General features: G+C 33.8%; 1 pseudogene; it reads right to left on the minus strand.

Annotated features, from left to right (window-relative positions):
* Window positions 1-1828: 1828 nt before the first annotated feature.
* On the minus strand, window positions 1829-4880 carry LOC139868237 (receptor-like kinase TMK4; annotated as a pseudogene).
* Between the last annotated feature and the right edge of the window lie 748 nt (window positions 4881-5628).

The raw sequence follows: 5628 nt of genomic DNA on the forward strand, positions 1-5628 counted from the left end.
TCTAAACCCTACACTTTAAACCCTAAACTCTTCTAAATCCTTTGATTTAAAAACTAAATCTAAACCCTAACCCTAAACACTAAAATCTAAACCCTGGAAACTAAACCCTAAACCTTAACCTAAACCCTAAATCTAAACTCAAAACCCTAAATCTAAACTATAAACCCTAAAATCTAAACCCTAAACCCTAAATCTAAACTCTAAACCCTACCCTAAACCCTAAATCTAAACCCAAAACCCTAAACCTAAACTCTAAACCCTAGACCTTAAAACCTATCCTAACCCTTAAAAACTCTAAACCCTAACCCTAAGCCCTGAAATATAAACCCTAAACTCTAAATCTAAATCCAAAACCCTACACCCTAGAATCTAAACCCTAACTTAAACCTTAAACCTAAACCCAAAATCCTAAACATAAACTCTAAACCCTAAAATCTAAACCCAAAACCCTAAATCTAAACCCTAAACCCAAACCTAAACCCTAACCTAAACGCAAAATCTAAACCCTAAACCTAACCTTTAAACCCTACACCCTAAATCTAAACCCTAAGCCCTGAATCCTAACCTAAGCCCTAAAAACTCTAAACCCTAACCCTAAACCCTAAGCCCTAAAATATAAACCCTATAATTTATACTTTAAACCCTAAAACTAAACCCTAAAATATAATCGTCATACCTGATGTTATAGTCGATCCTATGAACCCTAAATTCGTATTGAAAAAAAAAAGATAAATCAAATTCGACATGCCTGAAAATCATGGTGAACAAATCGATTACATATTTAATTAGTAAAATCAATGTACAGATTACAGATCACAAATGATAATATTATAGGTAATCCTAACCTAAATCCTAAACACTATAATCTAAACCATAAAATTCAAACCTTACAACCTAAAATCTAAACCCTATTCTATACATATTATATACTGACCGACACTATTCTATACTTTTGATAAATATATACTTTTCCAATATATAAAATTCGAAAAAAGATATACCATTTAAACATAGATTTGCTTATTTATTGTTAAAGTGTTTTAGATGATACTCCGTTAGTATACATTATAATCATGGTTTTCTCACCAAGTGTAGCAAAAGTCACTGTAAAACACAACAACCATTATTTGAAATAGAAAAGAACATGCACAACATGAATCCTCACAACTTACCAATAGGCTTAATCTCAGCAACCTAACCGCATGTTTGAATGACATCGTCAAATGCAAGATATGGGAATGAATTGCATACATGGCACTGCATAGAGAAAAAATAAACTATTTAGAATCAAAAACCTTTTGGAAGTTAATCTCTGATTGCAAGTTAAAGAAAAGGTCCAACAAATATTCTAATGCTAGAAGTTAAATCTTTTAGGCAACAAAGTTCTTTTACGTTTTAATAATTGTTAGCATCATGATTGATTGTACACTGCCCAGCACAACCCACATCAACTAATTTAATCTCATTAGTAAAAATAGCTGGCTTTATTAAGAATCCCACTTCAAACAGCCTGGAATTCAATCCATGTTTCTAACCCATTTAGTATTCCATCTATTTAAATTAACAAAATACCAAATTTGGACAAAATGTTACTTACGTCTTATCAATAATTTAATGCACAATATCAATTTACTCTAACTGCTAAGATTTGGTCTTACCCATATCGACATACAACTTTTAATTCATGTTGTGCACGTCCCTTTATAATTATGACCCAAATTTTGTCATCTAGTTTAAAAAAGTTATCTTTTACACCCCACATACAACCAAAAAGAAGATGATCTATTATACATTTTAAGCAAAAATAGATTGTAACGCATATGTTACAACTGCCTAACAAACTGTTCGTGTGATCCTAACGGTTACAAATTTGCTCATACGAAATAATGAACATGAAAAACATAAATAAAAGAATAATGTATTTCAATTTAGCCATTTAAGGCGACAAAAAATGAAAAAATTTCAACAAAATCAAGCTCAATCGACAGTCCATAGATTCAAATGAGTCCGTAAATCTCGAAGGTTTAGACGGTATACTCGAATGCGTAAACGACACATCAAACGTTCAAGAAGTACCCTCATCTGCTTGCCATATTTGTAGTGCTTGAGGAAGGCTCATTTGTAGGTCAATTCCATAACCATCATCTTCTTCAGGTCGTGAAGGTTTCCATTGTTCTACAAGTGGGCCCAATACGTTCACTGCATGACCCATGTCGGGTCTTTGAAACAATTCTTGGGCCGTCCAGTGACCCACAAGCTTAGCTACCTTTGTTATGGAATCAAGTGTTTCTTCATCTTCGGTTTCAAGGGTTAGGTCAATGGCCTTTAACATGTTCTTCTTTGAAATAAGGACCCTTCTAAACTAAGTTACCAAATGACACCTTTCATCGGGCATGGTTTCTTCTAGTACTTTTCGGCCTGTTATTAGTTCCATTAATACTTACTCCGAATGCAAAAACATCCACCTTGGTAGTTACTCTTCCAGTAGCTGTTTCAATTGAAAGAATAAAAAAGTGTTATTGGAACAAAAAAGCGAACAAATTTAAGTTGTTTGAACAGAAAAGCTATCAAATTTAAGTTGTTTGAACAAAAAAGCTATCAAATTTAAGGTTTTTACAGGCACTTTAATGCCAAAATCACAAATCTTGAAGCCAAATGGGTAAACTAAGTTCACTTAAGTTGTTACAGGCTTCTTTAATGCAAAAATCATAAATCTTGAAGCCAAATGGGTAAAAAAAATGTATCAGTTAAGTAGTTACACGCTTCTTGATAAATCTTGAAGCCAAATGGGTATAAAATTGTTGTGATTATAAGAGGATCGACTGGACATTGGTACACACAAATTTGAGAGAAAATAACTCTAGTACTCACAAGAATAGATTACACGAGTATTACAAAACTCAAATACAAAAACTCTCAAACTAACACACTAGGAATTCTCACCACTCTCTAGGATGTATTCACTCTTGGTTAGGATTACACATATCTCACACACACTAACTAGGTTGTGATTACACTTTTTCTGAATGAATTACAATGGAGCTTTGCACCTCTATTTATAGAAAATTTTAAGGAGGTGGAATGGTGTGCACGGAGATAGTGTGAACATAAAAAATGGTGGCTAGCCGTAACTATTTCCAATTTTGCTACTTCCTTATGGTGTGAACGGAAAAACAAGTGGCTAGCCGTCATTGAATTCAATTTTGCTACTTTCTTATCCATAGTCAAAATTGGCAACTTTGAATATCTAGTATCTTCTGGATTGCGGCTAGAATGGAGACATCTAGCGGCATCTAGAAGATACTAGATTACGGCTGGAACTTATCAAAAATTGGCTATCAAGAAAAAGAATCCCAAAGACAGATTTTGTGTCTTTTACAAATCTGGCTAAACTCAAAAAAGTTTAAACCTTGAAACCAAATGTGTAGAAAGAACTTGTCATTTTCACTGTTTGATCAACAAAGTTTCATACTTTAAGAGATTTTTGGCTTATTAAAGTCTCTTAGCCATAGTTCCAAACTCTTGAAACACAATACAAAACAAATTTCGCCAGTTTAAAGTATGAAACTTGAATGCCAAATTCACAAATCTTGAAGCCAAATCGGGGAAAAAAAATTTACTACATCATTTAACTTGGCTGATAAAGAAAAAGAATCCCAAAGATGGATTTTGGGTCTTTTACAATTCTGCCTAAACTCAAAGAAGATTAAACCTTGAAACCAAATGTGTTGAAAAAAACTTGTCATTTTCACTGTTTGATTAAAAAGTTGCATACTTTAAGAGTTTTTAGAGTTATTAAAGTCTCTTAGCCATAGTTCCAAACTCTTGAAACAGAATACAAAACAAATTTCACCAGTTTAATAGCTTCAAAGGAATTCAAATATTACTAATGATTGAAACAAGAAAGTACTCACCAGCATACTTGGGCGCAAGATAACCAAACGTTCCAGCAAGTTTAGTCTTAACGGAGTATTTACCATCAGGCGCGTTTTTAACCAATCCAAAGTCCGCAACCTTTGCTCTCATATCATCACTAAGAAGAATATTAGACGGTTTCAAATCTCTATGAATAAAACTCGATTGTGCTAAACTATGCAAATACTCAACTCCACTGCCACATTTAAAGCTATCGAAACCCTTTGTTTCCAACTCAAAAAACACGTGTTATGTTCTCCCCATTCAAACAAATGTTGTATTAATGTCCCTTGTGGCATGTACTCATACACTAAAAGCCGCTCGTTACCATTAATACAGTATCCAAGTAAAGCAACTAAATGTCGGTGTCGGACTTTTGTAAGCATCGCAATTTCGGATTGAAATTCGATTAACCCTTTGGTACCCATTACACCCGATTTCATCCTTTTAACCGCAATTTTAGTTCCATCGTGTAATTCGCCTTTATAAACTACCCCAAAACCACCTCTAACTAAAAATGTTTTTTTCACTAAAATTATTTGTTACTTATCGAAGAACTTGAATCGAAATCACAACATTACCACCTTCAAAACTATTCATTTCACTATGATTATCACCACTACTTTGACTCTGCAACTCACTAAAACCACCACCATAACCATTTACAGTACTTGTAGCATCACTTGTTTTTATTAACTCTTTACCAATTTCGGGACTCTCGACACGACCAAACTTTTGTGTCTCTTTTTAACACAACATTTGTAAACAACAAAGATAATAATCCCAACAAAAACAAGAACGCCAAGAACAATCCCAACATTAGTTCCGGTCGAACCAGTCAAACCAGTCGAACCAGGAGAGTTATGAACCCGTCCACTAGAACTTGGTCCATACCCAGGTGGCGCGTTAGGTCCACCCGAAATAACTTGACCTATAAACGGATTATCATTAAAAAAAACTTCACATCATTTCAGAATTTTGGTATAATACCAGAAAGATTATTATGTGACACATCAGTTTGCTTTAACTTAGGCAAAGATGCCTAAACTCTAAACCCTAAAATCTAAACCCTAAATCTAAACCCTAAACCCTAAATCTAAACCCAAAACCCTAAACCTAAACTCTAAACCGTACACCCTAAATCTAAACCCTAAACCTTAAAACCAAACCTAAAACCTAAAAACTCTAAACCCTAAACCCTAAAATATAATGATGCCACTTTATGTATGTAAAATTACAGAACCAATAAATAATTTAGATCAACAATTTCCCCTGCCTCACCATTTCCTGGCTGCACCATAGGCGTTTTCGCATTTGAAAAAAAAACTAAGAAAAGACTGCGGGTTTGACCCGCCCATTCCAGTCAAACGGGTTGAATCTTTTGATTGACCCTACAGACAACATAAACAAATGAATCATCAAACAATATAAATCCATCAAATTAAAATTACATATAAACAAATAGAATAGTATCATCACAATTCACAATATATATTATTAAAAAACAAACTCACATTATGAGGTGGTAAAAGTTCATAATGGGTGTGTTCTGTTATACAAGGTGAAAGATGCAATGTCTCTTTCGAACTTGAATTCAACTGAGATGATTGAGGGGGTGCTAACTTAAGAAAATCTTGAGTCAGAACTTCGTTTTCGTTGATGAAACTCTTTGTTATTAGATCGGGTCTGACGACTGACATTGAAGGACTATCT

This window comes from Rutidosis leptorrhynchoides, chromosome 9, assembly GCF_046630445.1.
Source record: "Rutidosis leptorrhynchoides isolate AG116_Rl617_1_P2 chromosome 9, CSIRO_AGI_Rlap_v1, whole genome shotgun sequence".
Lineage (NCBI taxonomy): Eukaryota > Viridiplantae > Streptophyta > Magnoliopsida > Asterales > Asteraceae > Rutidosis > Rutidosis leptorrhynchoides.